This window comes from Nicotiana tabacum, chromosome 5, assembly GCF_000715075.1.
Source record: "Nicotiana tabacum cultivar K326 chromosome 5, ASM71507v2, whole genome shotgun sequence".
NCBI lineage: Eukaryota > Viridiplantae > Streptophyta > Magnoliopsida > Solanales > Solanaceae > Nicotiana > Nicotiana tabacum.
The window spans coordinates 110,374,735-110,396,684 of record NC_134084.1 but is presented as its reverse complement, the minus strand read 5'-3'; positions in this window follow the sequence as shown (position 1 = coordinate 110,396,684).

Genomic DNA, 21,950 nt, shown 5'->3' with positions numbered 1-21,950 from the left:
TGTTGGATTTCCAGATTCTTTCAGGCAAACCACAAAATGAAATAGGCACTAAGGTCTCCACGAAAACATGACAGTCATAACTTTTCAAATGGCTCAACTTCCCTACCTTCATATCTACGTTTTTTCAAAGATTCGACGCATAACCCTCAGGCATCTTCAATTTTGTAACAAAATCAATAATTTATCGTCTTTCCTCCAAAGTGAATGTGTAAATTTCTTTGGGCTTGAACACCTTACCATTGTTTGCTTTCTGCAAGTATAATTCAAGCCGCCTGTAATATTCTTGTAAGTCCATTCTAGCCTTCGTATTATCCTTTGTATTACCTTTGATATCCATCACTGTGTCGAACAAATTGTCAAAATAATTCTTCTTAATATGTATGACATCAAGGCTGTGATGGAAAATATTATCCTTCCAATAAGGAAACTCCCAAAATATACTCTGTTTCGTCCAATTATGAGTAACACCGTATCTGGGGAATCTATAAGGTGGAGCTTCAGTAACTTTACTGAAGTTCTGGACCCTCTCCAAAATTTCCTCACCTGAAAGTATCAGAGGAGGAGAATCATATTTTATTTTATTCTTTTTGAATGCATTTTTCATCCTTCTAAACTCATGATCATGAGGCAAGAATTGACGATAACAATCAAACCATGATTGCTTTCAGCTATGTTTCAAAGTGAACGCTTTACTATTTTCCATGCAGTAAGGAAAGCTAGCTTCCCAGTAGTCATCCACCCAGACAACATTCCCTACGTAGGAAAATCGTTAATAGTCCACATTAAATTAGAACGCAATTGAAATTCTGCTTGGTTGATATGTCATATGTTTCAACACAATCACACCATAATTGTTTTAGCTCATCAATCAAAGGTTGCAAATATACATTAATCAAATTTTTTGGATTACGCGGACCGGGGATAATACAATTTAAGAATATATATGGACTAGTCATGCACAACTCGGGTGGTAGATTATAAGGTGTAAGAAAGACAGGCCAATATGAATATGGTGTCGCAGATATAGAAAAAGGCATGAAGCCATCCGCACACAGACCTAACTGAATGTTCCTTGGTTCACTAGCAAAATCTAGATATGTCCTATCAAAGTGCTTTCAAGCTTCTCCATCTGAAGGATGACACATAACACCAGGTGGTTTTATATTTTCAAAGTGTCATCTCATATGAGGAGCAAAACTCATCGATGCATATAACCTCTTTAACCTAGGTATAAGAGGTAAATAATGCATCACCTTGATAGAGACCATATTTCTGCTGGAAAGCCTCTTGAAATGAGGCTTATCGCAAAATTTACAACTATCTAAAGTTGCATCATCTTTATAATATAACATGCAACCATCTTCACAACAACCAATTCATATTGACGAAAGTCCTAACTTAGAAACCAATCTCTTTGCCTTATAGAAATCACCAGGTAACTTGATATTAGGGTCAACTAGTTCACTCATAAGGTCAATGAAAGAGTCCATGGCTGCTTGAGAAATATTCCAATAAGATTTTATACTTAGTAATCTAACTGCAACAGACAGCTCGGAGTGCGGACTTCCTTTACGTAATGGACGACTAGCTTCCTCTAACTGTTCATAAAAACATTTTGCGGCATCATTAGGAGTTTGTTCAACATTTTCATTGGTCTCACCCCGAAGTGCATCCCAAAAGCATCCGTAACCATATCATGAATTCTAGAATCACGATTTGTATTCTCCACCGACCAACTACTTTCACCAGCAACTATGTTATGAAATATTCCACGGCTACTATCATTCTCTCCATGATTAGTCCACACAAAGTAATTTCTATAAACCCCTTCCTATAAAGATGAAGCTTAACTACCTCCGGTTTTTCAAACTTCATACAGTCACACCTGACACAAGGGCACCTAATTACTCCTTCACTTTGGTATGCTGGAAGTGACATTACATGTCTATTAAGGTCATCAACGCCTTCTACAAAATTCTTCAGCAATCCCCGCCAATTAGGATAATTCCTATTATACATCCAAGTAAGATGTTCCATCTATACAAATAAAACAAGAACTAATTAATTTAGTTAATTCATATCATAATCTTTTTTTAGTTAATTCATATCCTAAGAGTTCCAATTCATAAAAGTTCAATTCATATCCAAAAGATCCAATTCATATCCTAAAATTTCAATTCATATCCTAAAATTTCAATTTATAAACTAAAAGTTCAATTCATAAACTAAAAATTCAATTCGTATCCAAAAAGTTCAATTCATAAACTAAAAAATCAATTCATATAGAAAAGGTCCAATTCATAAACTAAAAGTTCAACTACAAATCCTAAAAGTTCACTTCATATCCTAAAATTTCAATTTATAAACTAAAAGTTCAATTCATAAACTAAAAGTTCAATTCATATCCAAAAAGTTCAATTCATGTCACGACCCAAAATCCACTAAGTGTCGTGATAGCGCTGGATACTGCTGTCAAGCAAGCCAATCATATATACTTAATTAAATTCTTGTTTAAATAATTGTGAAAACTATGATTTCCTTCAATTTTGCTAGTAAAAGATAATCTTTACAAAATAAATAAAAGAATGTTTAGAAGTTAATACAGAATACCCCATAATCATCCCAGAACCTGGTGTCACAAGTGCATGAGCAATTTCTAGGAAATAATGTAATACAACAATTGTCCGGAATACAATTGGACAGGAAAGAAAAATACAGTACAATACTCTGAGAGAGACTCTGATGGCTGCGGATCGTCTCGAGAGGTGCATCTCACCTAAGTCCCAGTATCAACCACGCCGCTACGCCAAACTAGGCCACTAGACTTACATGCACTTGTGCAACAAAAATGCACAGCAAGTGTTGTATGAGTATGAAAACAACGTGTACTTAGTGAGTATCCCGTCTAATCTCAAAGAAGTAGAGACAAGAGGTCGACTTCGACACTTACTAGTGGTCCAATAGTAATATATTGATAATGCAAATAATCATGAATTTTTTTAAAAACGACAGTAAATTCATGTAAGTCAAGAAACAAGTAAGCATTTCTTTTTATATTAAGAAGTCTCCAAATTCATAATCTATTATTTATCAATTTATCTCAGACCAGGGAGGCAATATCAGTTTATTAATCCCAAGCAAGCATTACAAGCATGCGCAAAACATGACGAGGTCGTACGGTCCAATCCAACAATATTTAACTGTGCACTGCCAGAGGGTCGAATGGCGCGAACCATAAATGCATCTATTTAATCCGTCGAGGCGTTCGGTCCGTTCTAAAATTAAACACACACACAGACAGTCAATCAAGAAGTCATCAGGGTATAATTATCCAAGCAAATTGAAATTTCTCTTTTATCAGTTAAGAAAATGAGGTTAAACCTTTTAGAAAATTCATTTACTAATTCGATATGATTTAAGTAATTTAGATTGTTAATAAGATTACAAATATTTCAGGTATAACATGCTTTTGGGTCCTAGACTACCCGGACTTAAACATAATAGTAGCTACGCATGGACTCTCGTCATCTCGTTGTCGCGCCCTCTTTTTCTTGCGAAATCGGGTTTGTGACATTTAGGAGGACAACTCGTTCCCTTTCGGGAATTGGGTTTGAATTAAAGAGTTGTCACCTAATGATTAAAGTGCATTAGGACACTAGGGAAGGTTTGATTTGAACAACCAGAGATTGGGCAAGGCCTTGAAATTATCTCAAGGGGAAGGTGTTAGGCACCCCTCAAGATCCACTAGTGTGGTTCCCGGCCAAGCTATTGTTGTGACTTAAGTGCAAATAACACATAGGCAAATAAAGGCTTCAAATAAGAGAGGATTTTTATGTAATGATTACAAATAAATAAAAGTAAGAAAAAGGAACTAAAAAAGTTGATTTTCTTAAAAGAAATGGTTTAAAAGAAACAAAGAAAACAAAGGGAAGAGGGGTCCTAGGTTTATTAATAATATGGATCACCCCACACAACATCCGGTAATCACTCCTCAGTGAGGGGCTACACATGATGTTATCGCGTGGTCATCATATCCATGTCTACCCTTTCCCAGCCCGTTAAGGTATTAAAGTACGGAATGGTCTCGTTTACCTATTACATGCTATTACCCGCTCCAATCCTATCAGCCCCGAAGGCACTTGGGACTACTAATCCTAGAGGGAGGAGGTGTTGGGCTTATTTGTGGTTTCAAAAGGTAAAATACTAAGGCGACAAACAAAACACATATAACATGTTTAGGGAAGCATATAAACAAATAAAAGGGCTCAAACAGACCTCCTTGAATCAAATAAAAGCATATAGTTTAGCATGTCTTACACGTACTGTTTAGGGTCTGATTAAAATTTATACGGTGGAGGCGGATTGATTTATTACATAGTTCAGATAAGAAGCCCGAATCAGGCCTGTCTGCTGGTTGTAGTTAATAAAATCTGATTCAGTTTATAAACTGTCATACGGCTTACCTAAGTGTTAGACGAAAACCTATAGGCATGATATCTACTGATTTCAGAAAAGATGAAGTATACTGATTTTAGAAAAGGTTGTCAGTTATTCAGGAAAGATGAGTTTTGACAAAAGATCATAAATTCTGTAGACATTAGACATTGTTGTTACTGGTTTTAGACTTATAAGCGATTGAAATGTTTCAGACTTGAATGATAGTTCCTATAGGCATGTTTCCTATGCATTGCTGATTTAAAAAAAAACTTTTGGACATAATAAGAATGCAGAAACCCTATAGGCAGGACATCTAATTGTAGTTGATTTTCAGAACCTATAGACATGTTCTCTACATGCATATGCAGAAGTCACGAAATCTACCTGAAAGTGCAGGGTCCCTATAGTCATGGTATTTAAATGAGAATATTGAAGTTCCTATAGATGTGGTAACTAAATGAGAATGCAGAAAATCTTATAGACATGACGACTAAATGAAAATGCAGAAATCTTATAGGCATGGTAGCTATATGAAAAATGCAGAAATCTTATAGGCATGGTAGCTATATGAAAAATGCAGAAATCTTATAGGCATGGTAGCTATATTAAAAAAATACAGAAATCTTATAGGCGTGGTAGCTATATGAAAAATGCAGGAATCTTATAGGCAAGTTATCTACCCTTTTTTACATGCATGGTTACCCTTCTCTTTTCACTAACCATCCCCAAAAGTTATTACAAGTTATTACAGTCCAAATAAAATAAAGAAAAATACATCAGAAATTGAAAATTACAACCAAGGAGAGCATGATTCAGACTTCCTGTCGGAAGTATGAAGTAAACCAACTCCAAAGATCATGCTTCAAAGCCTTTCTCCCACTTGGGTGTGTAAGAGTTCCCTAAGAGTTTCATAAGAACCCCGGGCAGTGCTTACACCCAAATGTATCACCATATTAAGCCAAAGTGTAGTGTGGAAGGGCCAACCCTTAGGTGTCCAAGTTTAGAGGGAACTCGAGGTCCCAAGACAAGGCTCACAAGAGAGGGGCAGAACTTAGGAAGTAAGAGAGAGTGTAAGTGCAGAATTTTGAAAGGGGGAAAGGGAAAGGGAAACAGCACACATATGGATATAGGGAATGGGGAGTTGCAAGAGGTAAAAAGCAGGCTAGTGGGCATAACCCAATAATGGGAGATGCTGGCACACCCATATCCCTACTGGAACACATCATTTAGAGGTTAGGATCCCCCAAGGGATAAAGTTCAATCCATAAACAATAACTTGTATATTGCCACATTTTAAACTGTAACTCAAAGCACATAAAGGGAAATAGGGAATAGGGATTCATAGCAGAAATAAGCAAAAGGGAATCAACATGCTAGTTTAAGTATTTAACTCTGCAGAAGTAGTAAAGTAGACATAGATGCAGAAAAATACAGTAATCTGGTAAAAGCCTCATTGCAGACAAGAAGAGAGAGTTCTATTATGTGAGTAAGAGTTCAGAAGATATTGTCAATTGTGAAATCTCCCCTGTAGTGAAGAAAGGTCGTGCCCTTTTATAGTGTAAAAACTAAGTAGAAGTAAGGTAAGAAATAATTGAAGAGATGATTGTCAATCAATTACACAAAACTCCCTTTAGTTAAGGGATTCAGATTCAAATGGGTATAAACCAATTAAGGAAAGAAATTAATCAAACACTTTGTGCAAAGTAGGCAATTAGGGGTGAATACATAAAAGTTATTTAAGGATAGGGTTTTTGAAATACACGATTTGTGCGAATAAGGTAAGAAAATCAATTAACAACCAGTAAATCAAAAGGGTCTGAGATTTGTATGAATGAACCGAGTCAAAAGATGGGAAAGGTTTTTAACTTAAGGGAAATTAGCAAACAATGGAAAGGGAATCAATTAGACCCCTATTCAGAGGGAAGTAGGAACTAATCACAAATTTAAAAGCTACTTTAAAGGAAAGTCTATCATATATAAGGTGCATACGAACATGTTAATCATGAAGGAAGACTGTAGTGTCATTGTAAAGTCAGTAGAAAATCTAGTATAGAAAAGTTTAGCAAAAGGTCAGAGTCATATGAAAGCAAGGAATGGGTCTGAAAGAGTTAGGGGTTTTGAAATAAACCCTAAGTTCAATCAAATCACATAATCAAGCTTGTCGGAACCCCCAAATTCTAGGGTTTCCACATTGAATCAAGTACAGAGATGAGAAGGCAAGTAGTTGAAACAGGCTTAGAGGTTTCAGAGTTGAAACCTCTTGCATGCTTCTTTCATCAACAGAAACTCATGAGAAAAACATGATAGCAAAGTAACATGCGGAACACTGTAGAAGCACTCAAAAGAAAAACACTGATAGGAATAGTAAAAGAAACATGCTTAAGAGATTTTTCAGAAGAAACTTAAACAGGTCTTAATAGAAGGAAAATAAGGAAACTTAAGAACTTAGCAGGAAAATACAGTACTAGAAACATGCTGAACATAGTAGAAGACAAAATATATAAGAACACATTAGAAATGCATATGAGAGCATAGTATGGAAAACATGGTAGAAGAACATACAAGCATGGAGTATATAAAACTCAGTAAAAGAACATACAAGAACGGAGTATAAAAACTCAGTAGAAGAATATACAAGAACGGAGTGTAAAAACTCAGTAAAAGAACATACAAGAACGTGGTGTAAAAACTCAGTAGAAGAACATACAAGGTAGAAGAAAACATAAGAACACAGTAGAGGCAAATAAACACAAAAGACAAAGGAGAGAAAGTCAGAGAAACACTTAAGCATTTTCAGAAAACCCTAGATCGGAAACGAAGCGGTTTTGAAAGTAATTTTTGAAAGAAAAGTTAGGGAAATCGTTTGAAAACTCAAGGAGAGCACAAATACACAATGGATCTAAGGAAATCGGAGAAAACCTCGAAGGGTTAGGGTTTCAAAAGAACCCTAGAAGTGAGATAGGCTTTGAAAGGTCACCGATCTTAGTCGGAAGAGGTCGGAATCAGGCTCAAACCACCATGGTACGCCGGAGTAAAGCCGGAGATGGCTGTGGAACCTTGAATCGACAGAGGTCTGGGTGCAAACCTTCGAGGTCAGGCCTCGAATCTTCAGGTATCAGGCGCGTGGGAGCAAGAGAAGGTGAGTATAAGACTCTCATAGCCTGAGAAGCCATGGATTCCGGTGGGTTTCAAGGTGGAGGTGGTGGTAAGAGGCGGTTAGAGTTTGGGATGGTTCGAGAGAGTTTTAGAGTTCAGAGGCGGCTGGTTAGGTGAACTAATTTAAGGTTAAGGGGTGTTGGTAGATTAAAAAAGGAAAGGAGGGTTTGTGGTCGTTGATCATTTTGATCAACGACCTGGATTTAATGGGGGCCGGACTGGTTAACTTAATTGGATCAGGGGCGGGTACTTTAGGAATTGGGCCGGTCCATTTGAAATTGAAATTGGGGTTAATTGGGGGGATTTGGGCTAAAATTTAAATAGGTAGGGCTAGTATAAAAATAGCCACTTTTCCCTTTTTATTTTATAAAAAATAGTAAAATGATTTCTGGAAACAAATTAAATGTACTAAATCGACTAATAATATGTAAATATTAAAATAAAAATACTGGAATCAAATTTGTAATTATAAACACAATTAAATCTTAAAATAGGCTAAAATTGCAATTATATGCAATTTAACATTAAAATGCTAAATAAATTTTTAAAAAATGTGCAAAAGTTATGTTAGCTATATTTTTGTATATAAATGAGAATTAAATAAATGAGTTACCAAAAATGATAATTTGTAAATAATTATTGGTTTTTTTTTTTGATAAAATAAGGCGATAAATTGATTTAAAAATCTTTTAAAAATTAAAAAAATAATAAAACACTTGGACATGCTTATATATGCATAAGTATGCTATTTTGAAAGTATTTTGCATATGAAAAATATATAGGGAAAAAATTGGGTATCAACAGCTGCCCCTCTTTACCCGGGAAGGATGAAAGAGTTATCGGGTAAAGATATTATGGCCAATTTCGACCGAACAGAATGGTTTGAAGAATTTAACCAAGTTTTGGCTCCTGAGATGCCTACATATCCCTGGTCTTACAGGAATCAGGCCATATGTAGTCCAGGATCCATCGGCGGAATATGCCGATGTAGATTTTCCAAGACGGACGCGATATTTGGGTTAAGATGGATGGTTAAAGTCTAATAGGGCTATGGGAACTGGAGCGAGATTGCTCCTGATAAGATGGCCATTGCTTGTCGGTTTACCCACAAGTGAACCATACGTTGTGCGGAAATTTAAACATGATGCAAGTTCCCGTTGGACCATAAAATGTTGTCTTTGGACGGTTAGGATGACGTCCTCAGATCATGACGTCCTGGGCCATGAAGCGTATAATAAGGATTTGCAGGCCATGAAATGGTGCTCTCGGGCTATGAGAATGATGCCTCCGAACTATGATGCCTTCAAATAATGATATGCAAAAGATAAGAGGGGTCCTCAGGCCATGGCATGGCGTTCTCGGGCTATGAAAATGGTGCCTCCAAACAATGACGCCTTCGGATGATTTGGTGATCTTTCAGCCTATGAGATGCAGTAGGTGGCGATCTTTTAGCTAGTGCAAATGTAAATAAGGTGGCGATCTTTCAACCAATGTAAGATGTAAATAAAGTGGCGATCTTTCAGCCAATGCAAGATGTAAATTAAGTGACGATCTTTCAGCCGATGCAAGATGTAAATGAAGTGGCGATCTTTCAGCCATGCAAGATGTAAATGAAGTGGTGATCTTTCAGCCATGCAAGATGTAAATGAAGTGGCGATCTTTCAGCCATGCAAGATGTAAATGAAGTGGCAATCTTTCAGCTGATGCAAGATGTAAATAAAATGGCGATCTTTCAGCCGATGCAAGATGTAAATAAAGTGGCGATCTTTCAGCCATGCAAGATGTAAATGAAATGGCGATCTTTCAGCCATGCAAGATGTAAATAATGTGGCGATCTTTTAGTCATGCAAGATGGAGGTAGAGCTTAACCTCGGAAGGCAGAGTGGTAGCCTTATGCAATGCAGAGAATGCATATGGAGGTAGAGCTTAACCTCGTAAGGCAGAATGGTAGTCTTATGCAATGCAGAGAATGCAGATGGAGACAGAGCTTAGTCTCGGAAGGCAGAATGGTAGCCTTATGCAATGCAGAGAATGCAGATGGAGGTAGAGCTTAACCTCGGAAGGCAGAATGGTAGCCTTATGCAATGTAGAGAATGCAGAAGGAGGTAGAGCTTAACCTCAAAAGGAAGAATGGTAGCCTTATGCAATGCTGAGAATGGAGATGTAGACAGAGCTTAGTCTTGGAAGGGTTTTCTTAGCTGATAGCGGATTATGGTATCGCGTTGGCTGGGGATATTGTGCCGAATGGTAGCCTTATGCAATGCAGAGACTGCAGATGGAGACAGAGCTTAGTCTCGGAAGGCAGAATGGTAGTCTTATGCAATGCAGAGAATGTAGATGGAGACAGAGCTTAGTCTCGGAAGGCAGAATGGTAGCCTTATGCAATGCAAAAAATGCAAATGGAGACAGAGATTAGTTTCGGAAGGCAGAATGGTAGCCTTATGCAGGAAGTAAAAATGGCAAATGGCAATAGAGTTTTCTTAGCTGATAGCGGATTGCGGTATCGTGATTACTGGGGATATTGTGCCTGCTAGGGACACTGTTGTGCGGATAGCAGTTGCGAGCAAGTGCAACGGTTCGGAGAGTTGTATTCCTGAACTTTGTGAGTGAGCGTATAGTATATTTGATGATTTTACAACCCAAGTGCCTGCATCCAAAGAAAAATCGTGAGTTTGTAAAAGGGGAGTTCGTATCCCCGCTAGCTTTTCTTGGCCTGCTAGGCTTTGATTCGGCGATACTATATATATCACTGGGGTAGCGTTGCTAAACAAAGCAATTTTAGTAATAAACATGCATGATTTAGTAAAATCATAACATAAGTACATAATTAAGAATAGTTCTCTTTATATGAACCGACGACTGCGACGTGGTTCAAGACATTGCAACTTATCTTGCTCCAGAATTTTAAGGGTCCTCCTCAAAATTCTGCCCTAGTTTACTGGGCTGTTGCTTCTGACATCTGTTAATTATAAATGGCTGGAATTAACTTCGGAATTTTGAGGGTCCTCCTTAAATTTCTGCCCCAGTTTCCAATAGCGGGGGAGATGAAAATTTTATTGAATTGTGACCGAACCCATAGGGCTTCCTACGTATCCCCTCTTAAATGGGAATTAGGTCAGGCGTAGTTCAAATTACATCATATAAGGAAAGCATGAAGTTACACATAGTATCGCTTGACTGCGTCTGAATTGATCGTCTTTGGCCAAACTTCTCCGTCCATTTCTGAAAGTATGAGGGCTCCTCCTGTTAGAACCCGGTGAACCATGTACGGACCCTACCAGTTGGGAAAGAATTTCCCTTTGGCTTCATCTTGATGTGGAAAGATTTTCTTTAATACCAGCAGCCCCGGTGTGAACTGTCTCGGCTTGACTCTTTTGTTTAAGGCTCTAGACATCCTGTTCTGATAAAGTTGACCATGGAAAACTGTATTCATTCTCTTTCCATCTATAAGAGCTAGATGCTCGTAACGATTCTTCACCCATTCTGCATGTCTAGCTTTGCTTCCTATATGATTCTTAATGAGGGAAGTTCCACCTCGGCAGGAATGACTGCCTCAGTACCGTAGACCAGCATATAGGGGGTTGCTCCTATCAATGTGCGGACTGTGGTGCAGTATCCCAATAAAGCAAATGAGAGCTTTTCGTGCCACTTCTTATGCTTCTCTATCATTTTCCTTAGTATCTTCTTGATATTCTTTTTGGTGGCCTCTACGGCTCCGTTCATCTTTGGTCTGTAAGCTGTAGAATTCTTGTGTTTGATCTTGAAGGTTTCACACATGGATTTCATCAGTAATGATTGACTTTGGAATTCCGAACCAACACATGATACGGTCGCGGACGAAAATCCGCCACGACTTTCTTTGTCACTACCCTGTAAGATGTTGTTTCAACCCATTTGGTGAAATAATCAATTGTTACTAGGATAAACCTATGTCCATTTGAGCGGCGGGTTCGATTGGTCCAATAACATCCATTCCACAGGCGGCGAACGACCACGGTGAGCTTGTTGCATTAAGCTTATTTGGAGGCGCCTTTATCATGTCTGCATGTATCTGGTAACGGTGGCACTTTCGGACATACTGGATGCAATCTGTTTCCATAGTTATCCAAAAGTAACCAGCTCGGAGTATTTTCTTTGCTAAAACAAAGCCATTCATATGTGGACCGCAGGTCCCTGCATGAATTTCCTCTAATAGCCTGGATGCTTCCTTTGCGTCAACACACCTTAGTAATCCCAAATCAGGAGTCCTCCTGTACAGGATTCCTCCGCTGTGAAAGAAATTGTTGGATAACCTTTGAAGCGTGTGCTTCTGAGTAGGGTTTGCGAGTTCTGGGTACTCTCCTTTTGCCAAGTATTCCTTGATATCATGAAACCAAGGCTTTTCGCCTGCTTCTTCTTCGACATGAGCACAGTAAGCGAGCTGATCATGGATCTTTACCAGAATGGGATTAATGAAATTCTTATCTGGATGTTGTATCATGGATGATAGGGTAGCCAGTGCATCGGCGAATTCATTCTGGACCCTGGGAACATGCTGGAATTCTGTCTTTGTGAACCTCTTTCTCAACTCCTGTACATGATACAGATAAGGGAGTATCTTGGCGTTCTTGGTCGCCCATTCTTCTCGGACCTGATGTATAAGGAAGTCTGAATCCCCAATTACTAGCAACTCTTGTATGTTCATGTCAATGGCCATCTTGAGCCCTAAGATGCAGGCTTCATACTCGGCCATGTTGTTGGTGCACGGGAACCTGAGTTTGGCAGATACCGGATAATGCTGACCAGTTTCTGATACTAGGATTTCTCCTATGCCAACTCCTTTGAAATTTGCTGCTCCATCAAAAAACATTCTCCAACCGTCATAGGCTTCTGTAATGTCTTCTCCTATGAATGATACATCTTCATCAGGACAATATGTTTTCAGGGGTTTGTATTCTCCGTCCACGGGATTTTCAACAAGGTGGTCTGCTAGTGCCTATCCTTTGATTGCTGTCTGAGTAATGTAGACAATGTCAAATTCACTCAACAGGATTTTCCACTTGGCCAGCTTGCCAGTGGGCATGGGCTTCTGAAAGATGTACTTCAAGGGATCCATTCTTGATATGAGATATGTAGTATAGGCACAGAAGTAGTGCCTCAACTTCTGAGCTACCCAAGTCAAAGCACAACAGGTGCGCTCTAACAGAGAATATCGAGCCTCGTACGAGGTGAACTTCTTACTGAGGTAATAGATGGCCTGCTCCTTCCTCCCTGTTTCATCATGCTGCCCCATAACACAATCGAATGCTCCATCCAATACTGCAAGGTAGAGTAATAGAGGTCTACCCGGCTCAGGTGGAACTAAGCCTGGTGGTGTTGATAGATATTCCTTGATTCTGTTGAAAGATTTTTGGCAATCATCAGTCCATATGGTAGCGACGTCCTTCTTCAACATCTTAAAGATCGGCTCACAGATTACCGTAAATTGTGCTATGAATCGGCTGATGTAGTTAAGTCTTCTCAGGAAGCTCATTACATCCTTCTTGTTCTTTGGCAACGGCAGTTCTTGAATAGCTTTGACCTTAGATGGATCCAGTTCTATCCCTCGGCGACTCACAATGAACCCAAGTAGTTTTCCGGCAGGAACCCCAAATGTTCGCGGGATTCAGTTTCAGGTTGTATCTTCTTAGTCTGTTAAAGAACTTCCTCAAATCTTTCATGTGGTCAGTGGCTTTCTTGGACTTTATGATGACATCATCTACATACACCTCAACCTCTTTATGTATCATATCATGGAAGATAGTAGTCATGGCCCTCATGTTGGTGGCCCCTGCATTCTTTAACCCGAATGGCATCATCTTGTAGCAGTACATCCCCCACGATATAATGAAAGTCGTTTTCTCAACATCTTCTTCGTCCATCCAGATCTGATGATACCCAATGAAACAATCTACAAATGATTGCAACTCATACTTAGCGCAATTGTCAATCAGGATGTGTATGTTTGGCAAGGGGAAGTCGTCTTTCGGACTGGATCGGTTGAGATCCCGGTAGTCAACACAAACTCTAACCTTCCCATCCTTCTTCGGCACCGGCACAATATTGGCTAACCATGTCGGATATTCTACTACCCTGAGGACCTTAGCTTTGACCTACTTAGTGACTTCTTTCTTGATTTTCAGACTCATGTCGGGTTTGAACTTTCTAAGCTTCTGTTTTACCGGTGGACATGTCGGATCAGTTGGAAGTTTGTGGGCCACAATAGATGTGCTCAAACCAGTTATGTTGTCATATGACCAGGCGAATATGTCTTCATATTCCTTCAGAAATTCTGTGTATTCTTCCTTTTCTGACGGTGACAAATGAACACTGATTCGAGTTTCTTTGATATTTTCTGCATCTCCCAGGTTAACAATCTCAGTCTCGTCCAGGTTGGACTTGGGTCTGGTCACAAAATTTTCAACCTCTTTAACAATCTTTTCCGGTATATCATCTTCCTCTGAATCTATGTCCATTTGTTGCGTTGTCTTGTTGCATGTCACAGCCATTGGTTCATCAAGATAGGTAATAGTAATGTTGTATAAGTAAAGTAATGAGAGAAAATAATAAAAGTAAGATTTGTAAGAAAACCGAAATGCTTTGATAAATTTCATAACTGTTTTGAACATTGGAAGATCTTATTGCCAACATTCAAAATGCGAAAGGAAAATCAACTAGTAAAAATAAAAGATAGCGCATGATGCTTTGTTCAGCCTTGCTACCCCAAGGCTTTCCAAGCTCCGGTGGTTCTGATGGTCCAATTGTTGAGGCGTGCTCCTCGGATTACGACCTGTATGGAAGGGCCTTCCTCCCCCTCCTCCTCGAAAATAACACAATAATCCATGTCATCTTCTTCTAGGAACAAATTCCTCAATGCTGCCAGTGCTTCCTCTTATTCCGACCCATAGATAACCTCGGCCGGCTGGAAAGTCTGCTCCAAATGTGGTATTGGCTGCTGCAGCGGGTAGTATGAACCACGCCATGGTGGCGACCAGTTGTTGAATTCCTCCCAAGTATACTCATATCCCATACCAAAAGTGGTGCCATGTTTCTTCAATTTGATAGGCTTGGCGATTCCTTGGAGGTTCTTGCCAAGTTCCTTGCCAGGCTCATATCCGCACCAATTTAGTATGCTCTCAATTTTGTTTCCCGCCATTTGTCCTTGTCGACGGTTTTGACTCGCTCGATATGGTGATAGGTTTCCCTGCCTATCTTTCTTCTTCCTCCGATCGCTAGGATGGTTTGGCGACTGTATATGGGATTGCTACCATCGCCGTGAATGATCACCTCTTGGTGATTCCACTCAAACTTCACTGCCTGATATAGTCTTGATGCTACAGCCCCAGCGGCATGAATCCACGTCGTCCCAACAGCAAGTTGTAAGATGACGGCACATTTATTACTTGGAAATTGACATCGAACCAAGTAGATCCCATTTTCAAACACAGGCTGATTTCCCCAATGGTGGATCTTTGGGAACTGTCGAAAGCTTTGACATTGTTGGCCCCGTCCTTGATCTCATGTAGACCCTTTCCCAATGTTCTGAGTGTTACCAATAGACAAATATTGAGGCTAGACCCTCCATCAATCAGGACCCTAGTGATAAAATAATCTTCGCATTGCACAATGATGTGCAACGCTTTGTTGCGACTCAACCCTTCTGGTGGCAGCTCATCTTCAAAAAAAGTGATCTTGTGACTTTCCAATACCTGCCCTACCATGTTGGCCATTTCTCCTCTGGTGATGTTGTTTGGTACATATGCCTCACTCAGCGCCTTCAACAAGGCATTCTTATGTACGTCGGAACTTTGCAGCAAAGCTATGATAGAAATCTATGCCGGTGTTTTGTTCAGCTGATCAATGACTGAGTATTCCTTGGCTTGTATCTTTATCCAGAGATCATCAGGCCCGGTTTCAGTGATGGTCGGCCGACCAGAGGCCTGCTTACTCGACTCAGCTAAATGCTCCGGAGTGTAAACCCTGTCGTTTCTTGTCATGCCCTGGGCCGCAACTGTTTCCCCGAATTTAGCTTTCCCTTTGCTTCTTGCCTCGGTTGTGTAATCCCAAGGTATGACATTAGTATGGAATGGTGTTACGGCCGACATTGTTACTGGGATGGGCACTTTTACTTCGAACGGAGCATTTATTTTGGAGTGTAAAACTGCAACTTCAAACAGTGCGGGTGCATTTGTTGGAGACCCAAACTCGACTTCAATTGGTGTTGGCGTCTTTGTAGGGGGTGGTGCTTCAAATTCAAATGGTACAGACATGTCTACCTTGGCATCCCCAGAAGGCTGAGTCTGGACTACGATTGGATTGATGGTAACTATCTGCTTCTTTGGTTCGTCACCTTCTGTGATTAAACCGATCGATCCTTTGGGATCCCAATCATCCTCTATTTCAATCATATGAGCACCTCCACCCTTATGGTCTGGCAGAGGGTTGTTGTGGACATTCAAAGTAGGCTCCTTTGCTACAATGATCTTGTTATCGATCAGAGTCTGGATCTTATCTTTCAGAGAGCGGCATTCATCAATGGTATGTCCCTTCATGTCGGAATGGTATACACAAGATTTATTTGGATTGACCCACTGAGAAGGGTTTTTAGGGGTTATAGAAGGGATAGGGGTGACATAACCAACAGCTTTAAGCCTTTCATACAGCTGGTCAATCGGTTCAGCAATGGCGGTATACTATTTGGGGGGTCTGCGGTCGAAATTTGGTCGAGGTCTAGGAAAGTTTTGACGTGTGGGAGGTAATTGATAGTGGGATGGCTAAGCATTGTAGGCTTGGTAGACATGTGCGAGTTGGGAATATATGGGTGAAGTAGGTTGATATGTAAGAGGTGGGGTGATTGGTAAGTAGGTGATGGAGCTTGGTAAGAGGGTGAGGGTGCTTGGTAATTCGGGGTAGGCTAATATATGAGTGGAGGTATTGGATAGGCTTGGTATTTGATAGGGGATTTGGCTCTTTGTGCAACCATTACGGCACCTACGTCCCTTTTCTTGGATGTACCACCAGACTGTAAAGCCTTATTGGTAGCTTGCAAAGCTTTAAAGTTTGTAATCATACCACTTTTGATGTCTTCCTCGATCCTTTCCCCTAGCTTGATGATGTTGGAAATTTTTTAGCTCTCAATCAACACCAGCCTTTCATAGTACTACGGGTCTTGAGCCCGGACGAAAAACTTGTTCATTTATTCTTCTTCTAAAGCACGTCTGACCTTAGCAGCTTCTGATCGATCTCCAGCGAGTGGCATACTCGCGAAATGTTTCTGTGGGCTTTTTCTTTAAGTTCTGGATGTAGAACACATCCGGTGCATTTTCCGTGTTGAACCTGAACCTGTCCATAAAGTCGGATGCCATACTCACCCAGTTCGACCATTTCTTCAGGTCTTGGATAATGTACCAAGACAGAGCATCTCCCTTTAGACTCCTCATGAAAAGCTTTATGCGAATCCTTTTATCTTTCCCTACTCCGACCAGCTTGTTGCAGTATGTTCTCAAGTGGACTCTCAGATCCCCTGTACCATCAAACATCTCGAACTTAGGAGGTTTGTACCCCTCGAGCAGTTCGACATCCGGTTTTATGCAAAGATCTTCGTAGTTCAACCCTTCAATCCCCTTACTTCCTTCAACACCCTGAATTCAACTAGTCAATCTCTTGAGTCCGCAGCCAGGTTCCTGATGAGTGAGTCTTTATCATCAGGCTCGAGTGTGCCTGAGACAGGTTAGGTGGATGGTGGCATGGTTTCCACATAGATGGGGGTGTTATAGTGGAAATGGTCATTCGTGGAATTCAGAGATTCTGGGATGAGTAGTGGAGAGTGGAAAGTATTGCACTGGTAGTGAGGAGTGGGATGGTTTTGTGATTTTGGGATGTTTTGTGGAGGGGTGGGGTTCTGAGCGTTTGGAAAATTGATATCTGAAGTGGTGAGGGAAAATGACAAGTTTGCCAGATTCCGAATGTGATCAAGTTCCTCCTGAAATTTCAACAGTTTCTGCTCGAGTTGGGACACACTTTCTTTGGAGACCTGAGCACCATGAGTGACCTCTGCCCGTTCAGTTGAGTTTTCCTTTCTGGTGTTGTTCAAATCTTCCATCTTTCCTTTGTTCCTGCTTCTGATAGGACTAGGAGGAGGAGTGGGTGGAGGGCCCTTTGATCTTGTGGAATATGATGACGATGCCAGAGTGCAAAGAACTAACCTTTGGGGAGGGGAGTAAATAAACAAAAAGTAAAAACAAAAAGGTAACAAGTCAGTGGGGATTATAAGAAAGTGTTGCGATATTTAAACACATAGTGCAAGAATGTAAATCGCGTCCTAATTTGGGAGCCTCGTTGTGCCCGAGGTAGGCCTAGCGACAAATTGATTTGGAGAAATTAGAATGCTAAATGCCTCATTTTATTGATAAAAGTAGATGAATCCCAAAACGACACTAAATAAAAAGGAATAAAATGTCACTAGTGGCCATTGGCCTTATTACATTTCTTAAAGCAAAAAGAAAAGATTCATATCTATTTGGTCCCCGCAGGACCTTCCTCAGGTTGAATGCTCTCATTAATCAAATCCTCCAGCTCGCGTAGGTTCACCAGTAGAAATGCCTTTGCCATGTGTTCTCCTTCGTTTCCTTCAGCGCTCTGGCAGTCGGTGACTCTCTTCCTTAATTGCCCTTCCAATTCCAGCAGACTGTACTCCAGATATTCCAACTTTTTGCTAGCTTTGGCGACCCTCTCTTTCCACTCGTTGATTTGGTCATTTAATGGAAAACTCCTCCACCAGTCCAGCAAGAGAGAGGGTGTGCTAACCATACCAAAGTTGGGGACCTCGTGCCTCATATTTCTGCAAGACAAAAGGGTTAGGCCCTTACCCCCACCAAACTCGACTATTTAATATCAACAATTAGCATAAAAACATTTAGTTCTCCAAATAAATGCACAAAACGTGATAGTGTCCATTTGGGTTTTTGGGAAACCCAGTGGACTTTGGATAAGGCTATCTTAAAGAGTCATTATGCGGACAACATAACTGACTCGACTAGGTTTGACCATGATGCATGCACAATTAAACAGAGTAAGGTTTTTATGGGGGTTTTAGACTAGTACCCTTGAGCGGACAACTCAAGAGGGAAAGGCATGGAAGCGTCGACTACACCGTTGATCGACTGGTTTTACCGCAAATACGCCTTTGCTAGATTTAAAGGGTGATAATATTGAAAGAGCGCAACCACTCATTATAAGCATTGCTATGGTATTTGTTTGGCACGAGTGGAATATGATGTCACGTATTTGAACGTTCATAAAGTAACAATTACAATAATTTAAAACAATAATAAAGGAGTGCAGTAAAGGAAAGAAATGAAAGAAACAAGGGAATGAAACAAGAGACAAGTTAGTTTTTGCAGTAGAAGAGGGAATTAAATGCTTAAAGGGATTAAACAAATAAAGCACATAAGAAATGTAAAGTCACAGTAATAGCTTGAAATGGTAAAAGCCTAAAAGTCATCCCCAGCAGAGTCGCCACACTGTCGCGCCCCCTTTTTTCTCGCGAAATCGGGTTTGTGACATTTGGGAGGACAACTCGTTCCCTTTCGGGAATTGGATTTGAATTGAAGAGTCGCCACCTAATGATTAAAGTGCATTAGGACACTAAGGAAGGTTTGATTTGAACAACCAGAGATTGGGTAAGGGTTTGAAATTATCTCAAGGGGAAGGTGTTAGGCACCCCTCAAGATCCACTAGTGTGGTTCCCGACCAAGCTATTGTTGTGACTTAAGTGCAAATAACACATAGGCAAATAAAAGCTTCAAATAAGAGGGGATTTTCACGTATTGATTAATAATACACAAAAGTAAGAAAAAGGAACTAAAAGAGTTGATTTTCTTAAAAGAAATGATTTAAAAGAAACAAAGAAAACAAAGGGAAGGGTGTAGGTTTATTAATAATATGGATCACCCCACACAACATCCGGTAATCACTCCTCAGTGAGGGGCTACACGTGATGTTATCGCATGGTCATCATATCCATGTCTACCCTTTCCCACCCCGTTAAGGTATTAAAGTGCGGAATGGTCTCGTTTACTTATTGCATGCTATTACCCGCCCCAATCCTATCAGCCCAGGAGGCACTTGGGACTACTAATCCTAGAGGGAGGAGGTGTTGGGCTTATTTCTGGTTTCAAAAGGTAAAATACTAAGGCGACAAACAAAACACATATAACAAGTTTGGGGAAGCATATAAACAAATAAAAGGGCTCAAACAGACCTCCTTGAATCAAACAAAAGCATATAGTTTAGCATGTCTTACACGTACTGTTTAGGGTCTGATTAAAACTTAAATAGTGGAGGCAGATTAATTTATTAGATAGTTCAGATAAGAAGCCCGAATCAGGCCTGCCTGTTGGTTGTAGTTAATAAAATCTGATTCAGTTTATAAACTATCCTATGGCTTACCAAAGTGTTAGACGAAAACCTATAGGCATGATATCTACTGATTTCAGAAAACATGAAGTATACTGATTTTAGAAAAGGTTATTAGTTATTCAGGAAAGACGCGTTTTGACAAAAGATCATAAATTCTGCAGACATTAGACATTGTTGTTACTGGTTTTAGACTTATAAGCGATTGAAACGTTTAAAGACTTGATTGATAATTCTTATAAGCATGATTCCTATGCTTGCTGATTTTTTTAAAAAAACCTTTGGAAATAATAAGAATGCAGAAACCCTATAGGCAAGACATCTAATTGTAGTTGATTTTCATAACCTATAGACATGTTCTCTACATGCATATGCAGAAGTCACGATATCTACCTGAAAGTGCAGGGTCTCTATAGTGATGGTATCTAAATGAGAATGCTGAAGTTCCTATAGACGTGGTAACTAAATGAGAATGCAGCAAATCTTATAGACATGGCGACTAAATGAGAATGCAAAAATCTTATAGGCATGGTAGCTATATAAAAAATGCAGAAATCTTATAGACATGGTAGCTATAGGAAAAAAAATACAGAAATCTTATAAGCATGGTAGCTATATGAAAAATGCAGAAATCTTATAGGCAAGTTATCTACCCTTTTTTACATGCATGGTTACCCTTCCCTTTTCACTAACCATCCCCAAAAGTTATTACAAGTTATTACAGTCCAAATAAAATAAAGAAAAATACATCAGAAATTGAAAATTACAACCAAGGAGAGCCTGATTCAGACTTCCTGTCTGAAGTATGAAGTAAACCAACTCCAAAGATCATGCTTCAAAGCATTTATCCCACTTGGGTGTGGCAGAGTTTCATAAGAACTCGGGGCATTACTTACACCCAAATGTATCACCATATTAAGCCAAAGTGCAGTGTGAAAGGGCCAGCCCTTAGGTGTCCAAGTTCAGAGGGAACTCAAGGTCCCAAGGCAAGGCTCACAAGAGGAGGGCCGAACTTAGGAACTAAGAGAGAGTGTAAGTGCAGAATTCTGAAAGGGGGAAAGGGAAAGGGAAACAACACACATAGGGATATAGGGAATGGGGAGTTGCAAGAGGTAAAAAGCAGGCTAGTGGGCATAACCCAACAATGGGAGATGCTGGCACACCCATAAGCCTACTGGAACACATCGTTTAGAGGTTAGTATCCCCTAAGTGATCAAGTTCAATCCATAGATAATAACTTGTATATTACCATATTTTAAACTGTAACTCAAAGCACATAAAGGGAGATAGGGAATAGGATATCATAGTAGAAACAAGCAAAAAGGAATCAATATGCTAGTTTAAGTATTTAACTCTGCAGAAGTAGTAAAGTAAACATAGATGCAGAAAGCTGTAAGTAAACACATTGTGGGGATGCTGAAATTTGAAATTAGGATATATCAGTTTCAAAGAAACAAGTAGAGAAAAATGCAGTAGTTTGGTAAAAACCTCAGTGCAGACAAGAAGAGAGAGTTCTATTATGTGAGTAAGAGTTCAGAAGAGATTGTCAATTGTGAAATCTCCCCTGTAGTGAAGAAAGGTTGTTCCCTTTATAGTATAAAAACCAAGTAGAAATAAGGTAAGAAATAATTGAAGAGCTGATTGTCAATCAATTACACAAGACTCCCTTTAGTTAAGGAATTCAGATTCAAACGGGTATAAACCAATTAAGGAAAGAAATTAATCAAACACTTTGTGCAAAGTAGGCAATTAGGGGTGAATACATAAAAGTTATTTAAGGACAGGGTTTTTGAAATACACGGTTTGTGCGAATAAGGTAAGAAGATCAATTAACAACCAGTAAATCAAAAGGGTCTGAGATTTTGTATGAATGAACCGAGTCAAAAGATGGGAAAGGTTTTTAACTTAAGGGAAATCATCAA